This window comes from Schistocerca cancellata, unplaced genomic scaffold (assembly GCF_023864275.1).
Source record: "Schistocerca cancellata isolate TAMUIC-IGC-003103 unplaced genomic scaffold, iqSchCanc2.1 HiC_scaffold_240, whole genome shotgun sequence".
In the NCBI taxonomy this organism is placed as follows: domain Eukaryota; kingdom Metazoa; phylum Arthropoda; class Insecta; order Orthoptera; family Acrididae; genus Schistocerca; species Schistocerca cancellata.
Window position 1 is genome coordinate 20,001 of NW_026046262.1, and position 7,500 is coordinate 27,500.

Here is a 7,500-nt window from a genome sequence, read left to right on the forward strand (position 1 = left end):
GCGAGACACTCTATCACACATTACTCTCTGCCTGTAACAGACACAGATACAATATGTAAGCACCAGCATGGACCAACGTCCGGTGCATCCTCTCCGCCACAGTACACCATCCACACTATGATAACCACACCAGGGGGTCCAATTCTAAAATAGAATATCCCACCCGTCCGACATCCACAATTGCTCAGATAAGCCACCAACACCCACACATGTCCTACACAGGGGTGCACCCAACACCACCACACTGCCTCCTGTTACGGCACAGAAACAATGGCAGGAATGAATCACACAGGTCTGCCGCTCCCTTGCCGCAACCACAGACGCGGCGCGCCTCCAGTCACGAGCGAAAAGCGCATCCTGACGAGACATAACTGCTGTGACATACTGAAGCTGCCTCAGACATTCACTTACAATGATCACTACCAACGAACCTCGGCCCCCCCCCCCCCAACACACTCTCTTACCACGTTGTGTACTGTAATCCAACCCATTTCGCACCTTAACCTAACCCATTTTGCACCTTAACTTAACCAAATTCGTAACGCAATTTGTACCGCAATGTAACGCAATGTGTACCGCAATGTAACGCAATGTGTACCGCAATGTAACGCAATGTGTACCGCAATGTACCGCAATGTGTACCGCAATGTACCGCAATGTGTACCGCAATGTGTAACGCAATGTGTAACGCAATGTGTACCGCAATGTGTACCGCAATGTGTAACGCAATGTGTACCGCAATGTGTAACGCAATGTGTACCGCAATGTGTAACGCAATGTGTACCGCAATGTAACGCAATCTGTACCGCAATGTAACGCAATTTGTACCGCAATGTAACGCAATTTGTACCGCAATGTAACGCAATTTGTACCGCAATGTAACGCAATTTGTACCGCAATGTAACGCAATTTGTACCGCAATGTAACGCAATTTGTACCGCAATGTAACGCAATTTGTACCGCAATGTAACGCAATTTGTACCGCAATGTAACGCAATTTGTACCGCAATGTAACGCAATTTGTACCGCAATGTAACGCAATTTGTACCGCAATGTAACGCAATTTCTACCTTAACCTAACCCACGTTGTGCCTTAACCTAACCCACGTTGTGCCTTAACCTAACCCACGTTGTGCCTTAACCTAACCCACGTTGTGCCTTAACCTAACCCACGTTGTGCCTTAACCTAACCCACGTTGTGCCTTAACCTAACCCACGTTGTGCCTTAACCTAACCCACGTTGTGCCTTAACCTAACCCACGTTGTGCCTTAACCTAACCCACGTTGTGCCTTAACCTAACCCACGTTGTGCCTTAACCTAACCCACGTTGTGCCTTAACCTAACCCACGTTGTGCCTTAACCTAACCCACGTTGTGCCTTAACCTAACCCAAGTTGTGCCTTAACCTAACCCAAGTTGTGCCTTAACCTAACCCAAGTTGTGCCTTAACCTAACCCAAGTTGTGCCTTAACCTAACCCAAGTTGTGCCTTAACCTAACCCAAGTTGTGCCTTAACCTAACCCAAGTTGTGCCTTAACCTAACCCAAGTTGTGCCTTAACCTAACCCAAGTTGTGCCTTAACCTAACCCACGTTGTGCCTTAACCTAACCCAAGTTGTGCCTTAACCTAACCCACGTTGTGCCTTAACCTAACCCACGTTGTGCCTTAACCTAACCCACGTTGTGCCTTAACCTAACCCACGTTGTGCCTTAACCTAACCCACGTTGTGCCTTAACCTAACCCACGTTGTGCCTTAACCTAACCCACGTTGTGCCTTAACCTAACCCACGTTGTGCCTTAACCTAACCCACGTTGTGCCTTAACCTAACCCACGTTGTGCCTTAACCTAACCCACGTTGTGCCTTAACCTAACCCACGTTGTGCCTTAACCTAACCCACGTTGTGCCTTAACCTAACCCACGTTGTGCCTTAACCTAACCCACGTTGTGCCTTAACCTAACCCACGTTGTGCCTTAACCTAACCCACGTTGTGCCTTAACCTAACCCAAGTTGTGCCTTAACCTAACCCAAGTTGTGCCTTAACCTAACCCAAGTTGTGCCTTAACCTAACCCAAGTTGTGCCTTAACCTAACCCAAGTTGTGCCTTAACCTAACCCAAGTTGTGCCTTAACCTAACCCAAGTTGTGCCTTAACCTAACCCAAGTTGTGCCTTAACCTAACCCAAGTTGTGCCTTAACCTAACCCACGTTGTGCCTTAACCTAACCCACGTTGTGCCTTAACCTAACCCACGTTGTGCCTTAACCTAACCCACGTTGTGCCTTAACCTAACCCACGTTGTGCCTTAACCTAACCCACGTTGTGCCTTAACCTAACCCACGTTGTGCCTTAACCTAACCCACGTTGTGCCTTAACCTAACCCACGTTGTGCCTTAACCTAACCCACGTTGTGCCTTAACCTAACCCACGTTGTGCCTTAACCTAACCCACGTTGTGCCTTAACCTAACCCACGTTGTGCCTTAACCTAACCCACGTTGTGCCTTAACCTAACCCACGTTGTGCCTTAACCTAACCCAAGTTGTGCCTTAACCTAACCCACGTTGTGCCTTAACCTAACCCAAGTTGTGCCTTAACCTGCTCTGTAATTGGCATATGACACGTTACATTAATCCAGTGTTGTCTAACCACAACCCTCTGAATATAGTTCGCTACTCGCACCGCCCACCCTCTTGTGTATCGTTTCATGTTCAACACTTCGCAAGTGTTGCTTACTTTTTACATGCTCCCGCTGTACACTGTAATGTGGACGACTGCAGGATGTACATCGCCCCCACCCTCCCCCCTGCCTTCGCACGCTGGTCGTTCAGGTGCTTGCGTGTTCAATGCCCTTCGCAGCTGTTCACTGGCATTCGCATGTCGAAGCGCTCAGTCTACGTCGTGGTACGGCCTGTGTCCACTGTCCGCTGATGTCGTAAGCTTAACCCTCACATTGTACTGCACATAGGTCCGTATGTACTGCATGATACGCTGTGGCACATGTGTGACCGTACAACGACTGCGCCCAACAACAGCGAACCATACGGTCCAAATGTTGTGCACTCAGCCACGTGCCGTCTCCCCATAACAGCTACATTGCAGTGTGGTACGCCATAGAGACGTGTGGGATTAACGGACGCCCTGGATGGCGATCAGCATGAGCCGTCTGTTGATGTAGTGGCGCGTGTATTCAAACGTAGTCGTCTCTTCTCACACAGTGTGATAGCATGGTGCACCGCGTTCCACATCTGCGACATGGTACAGATGCTGGTTGACAGTCGGTCTCGTAATGGACATCGCATACGTAGGGGGCCACCTCCCACGTGTTCTCTAGTCGTGCACATTTTGTTGCGTGTATGTGGGCGCGTGTATGTGGGCAGACGTAGTGTGTCGTGACACCTAACAGACAGGTATGCAATAATCGTTGCATTTGCAAACTGGGATGGACGTCTACGTTTGCTGGTGACGTTACGCAAATGAACAACTGGTAAACCATTGTGGTGCGGTTGTTGTTGCTGGAGGTAAATCAGTAAGGGCAAATCTGTGTGTGAAGCGATACGCGGCGGTGGCTGGTGGGACCGTCCCGGCCGGTGAGGGGGGGCCGCCCGGCGTGCTGGCCGCGCGGTGCGTGGGCGCACGCGCTACGCCGGCTGGTGGGGGCGCCCAGTGGCAGGCGCGCCGGCCGACGGACGCGGCAGGCGGCGCAGCTGCGCGCCGGGGCACCTGCGCGCGGGCGCCGGGCGGCCAAAGTGGGTCCTCGCGGGCCCGGTGCGAAGCGCGGTGGACATCTGCAGTGTGCTGGTCCGACTGAGGACTGTGTGCGTTGAGGATGCGCCGCCGCCCGGCACTCGGCGCCGCGACGCCGTCTGCTGCTCGGTCGCCCCAGCGGTTCTCGCTGGTGGTTTGTCATCGCAGTTGTGCAGACGTGTTGGCACGTGCGCTGTGCTGGGAGAGTTCGCTTCGGCACCCACGTGGGGCCTTTGCCTTCTGTGGCGCTGGCGTTGGAGCTGCCGGTCACCGTAGGTGGCGCGTGTTGTCTCCCGCCGGCAATGCCACGACAGCACGCTCCCGGGCCTCTGTCGGCAGCGGCAAGCTCAGTTGGGAGGCACGGGTGGTCGCACCTAAAGCGTCTACTCGCCTAACTCCGGGCGATTGCGCCTCTCTCGAACCCGACCAAGTACTTAGGACGGCGCTGCGCGCCGCCGGGACCTGAGAGGTTTCGAGGTGTATTGTGCAGGGGAGCTCAGCCTCCTCCTGTTTGCAGAATAATTGAGCGGGACGCTTGCGTGTTCGCGCGGGCCCCTGGGACACACTCCGGGCGGCCGGCTGCTCAGCTCTAGTTGACGCAGCTCCCTGGTTGATCCTGCCAGTAGTCATATGCTTGTCTCAAAGATTAAGCCATGCATGTCTCAGTACAAGCCGCATTAAGGTGAAACCGCGAATGGCTCATTAAATCAGTTATGGTTCCTTAGATCGTACCCACGTTACTTGATAACTGTGGTAATTCTAGAGCTAATACATGCAAACAGAGTCCCGACCAGAGATGGAAGGGACGCTTTTATTAGATCAAAACCAATCGGTCGGCTCGTCCGGTCCGTTGCCTGGTGACTCTGAATAACTTTGGGCTGATCGCACGGTCCTCGTACCGGCGACGCATCTTTCAAATGTCTGCCTTATCAACTGTCGATGGTAGGTTCTGCGCCTACCATGGTTGTAACGGGTAACGGGGAATCAGGGTTCGATTCCGGAGAGGGAGCCTGAGAAACGGCTACCACATCCAAGGAAGGCAGCAGGCGCGCAAATTACCCACTCCCGGCACGGGGAGGTAGTGACGAAAAATAACGATACGGGACTCATCCGAGGCCCGTAATCGGAATGAGTACACTTTAAATCCTTTAACGAGTATCTATTGGAGGGCAAGTCTGGTGCCAGCAGCCGCGGTAATTCCAGCTCCAATAGCGTATATTAAAGTTGTTGCGGTTAAAAAGCTCGTAGTTGGATTGTGTCCCACGCTGTTGGTTCACCGCCCGTCGGGTGTTTAACTGCATGTATCGTGGGACGTCCTGCCGGTGGGGCGAGCCGAAGGCGTGCGACCGCCTCGTGCGTGTTCGTGCGTCCCGAGGCGGACCCCGTTGAAATCCTACCAAGGTGCTCTTTATTGAGTGTCTGGGTGGGCCGGCACGTTTACTTTGAACAAATTAGAGTGCTTAAAGCAGGCAAGCCCGCTGAATACTGTGTGCATGGAATAATGGGAATAGGACCTCGGTTCTATTTTGTTGGTTTTCGGAACCCGAGGTAATGATTAATAGGGGACAGGGCGGGGGCATTCGTATTGCGACGTTAGAGGTGAAATTCTTGGATCGTCGCAAGACGAACAGAAGCGAAAGCATTTGCCAAGTATGTTTTCATTAATCAAGAACGAAAGTTAGAGGTTCGAAGGCGATCAGATACCGCCCTAGTTCTAACCATAAACGATGCCAGCCAGCGATCCGCCGCAGTTCCTCCGATGACTCGGCGGGCAGCCTCCGGGAAACCAAAGCTTTTGGGTTCCGGGGGAAGTATGGTTGCAAAGCTGAAACTTAAAGGAATTGACGGAAGGGCACCACCAGGAGTGGAGCCTGCGGCTTAATTTGACTCAACACGGAAACCTCACCAGGCCCGGACACCGGAAGGATTGACAGATTGATAGCTCTTCTTGATTCGGTGGGTGGTGTGTGCATGGCCGTTCTTAGTTGGTGGAGCGATTTGTCTGGTTAATTCCGATAACGAACGAGACTCTAGCCTGCTAACTAGTCGCGTGACATCCTTCGTGCTGTCAGCGATTACTTGTTCTCTAGAGGGACAGGCGGCTTCTAGCCGCACGAGATTGAGCAATAACAGGTCTGTGATGCCCTTAGATGTTCTGGGCCGCACGCGCGCTACACTGAAGGAATCAGCGTGTCTTCCTAGGCGAAAGGTCGGGTAACCCGCTGAACCTCTTCGTGCTAGGGATTGGGCTTGCAATTGTTCCCCATGAACGAGGAATTCCCAGTAAGCGCGAGTCATAAGCTCGCGTTGATTACGTCCCTGCCCTTTGTACACACCGCCCGTCGCTACTACCGATTGCAATGATTTAGTGAGGTCTTCGGACTGTACGCGGCATCGACTCTGTCGTTGCCGATGCTACCGGAAAGATGACCAAACTTGATCATTTAGAGGAAGTAAAAAGTCGTAACAAGGTTTCCGTAGGTGAACCTGCGGAAGGATCATTACCGACTAGACTGCATGTCTTTCGATGTGCGTGTCGTGTCGCGCAACACGCTGACCTGTACGGCAGCAGCCGTGCGCCGCGTGCGGAACCACGCGTGCCTCTCAAAACTAACTGAAAAATGTTGTGTGGTACGAGCGGCTGAAGCTCTGGAGCGGCTGGCCTGCGGCACCTGGCGCCTGCGCCGGTTTTGAATGACTTTCGCCCGAGTGCTGTCCGCTCCGGTGTGGAGCCGTACGACGCCCATCGGCGTGAGCCGTTGGACACAGAACGCTGGAACAGGGGCCGTCAAACGCCTCAGTCCCGCCTATGCAACTGTTTTGAAAGAGACAGTGGAAACTAAACAAAAAAGATCACCCAGGACGGTGGATCACTCGGCTCGTGGGTCGATGAAGACGCAGCAAATTGCGCGTCGACATGTGAACTGCAGGACACATGAACATCGACGTTTCGAACGCACATTGCCGGTCCATGGATTCCGTTCCCGGGCCACGTCTGGCTGAGGGTCGGCTAACGTATACTGAAGCGCGCGGCGTTTGTCCCGCCTTCGGAGACCTGGGAGTGTCGTGGCCGCCTGTGGGGCCGGCCGCGTCTCCTTAAACGTGCGATGCGCGCCCGTCGCCTGGCGGTTCGCATACCGGTACTTTCTCGGTAGCGTGCACAGCCGGCTGGCGGTGTGGCGTGCGACACTCGTACAACGACCTCAGAGCAGGCGAGACTACCCGCTGAATTTAAGCATATTACTAAGCGGAGGAAAGAAACTAACAAGGATTCCCCCAGTAGCGGCGAGCGAACAGGGAAGAGTCCAGCACCGAACCCCGCAGGCTGCCGCCTGTCGTGGCATGTGGTGTTTGGAGGGTCCACTACCCCGACGCCTCGCGCCGAGCCCAAGTCCAACTTGAATGAGGCCACGGCCCGTAGAGGGTGCCAGGCCCGTAGCGGCCGGTGCGAGCGTCGGCGGGACCTCTCCTTCGAGTCGGGTTGCTTGAGAGTGCAGCTCCAAGTGGGTGGTAAACTGCCATCTGAGACTAAATATGACCACGAGACCGATAGCGAACAAGTACCGTGAGGGAAAAGTTGAAAAGAACTTTGAAGAGAGAGTTCAAAAGTACGTGAAACCGTTCTGGGGTAAACGTGAGAAGTCCGAAAGGTCGAACGGGTGAGATTCACGCCCATCCGGCCACTGGCTCCCGCCCTCGGCAGATGGGGCCGGCCGCCCGCGCGGAGCAATCCGCGGCGGGGTCGTGTCCGGTTGCC

The 7,500-nt window shown here is 53.8% G+C and overlaps 2 non-coding genes and 1 pseudogene across 2 annotated transcripts in view; all 3 read left to right on the forward strand.

Moving 5' to 3' along the window:
- Window positions 1-4,346: 4,346 nt before the first annotated feature.
- Window positions 4,347-6,247, forward strand: LOC126113150 (small subunit ribosomal RNA). The gene has a single exon (XR_007524733.1). It is a non-coding gene; the product is annotated as a small subunit ribosomal RNA (ribosomal RNA).
- A 350-nt stretch (window positions 6,248-6,597) lies between these two features.
- LOC126113144 (5.8S ribosomal RNA) lies at window positions 6,598-6,752 on the forward strand (annotated as a pseudogene).
- Window positions 6,753-6,941: 189 nt separating this feature from the next.
- Window positions 6,942-7,500, forward strand: part of LOC126113157 (large subunit ribosomal RNA) — a 4,215-nt gene continuing 3,656 nt past the window's right edge. The window contains exon 1 of the ribosomal RNA XR_007524740.1: window positions 6,942-7,500. This exon is cut by the window's right edge and continues 3,656 nt beyond it. This is a non-coding gene — a ribosomal RNA (large subunit ribosomal RNA).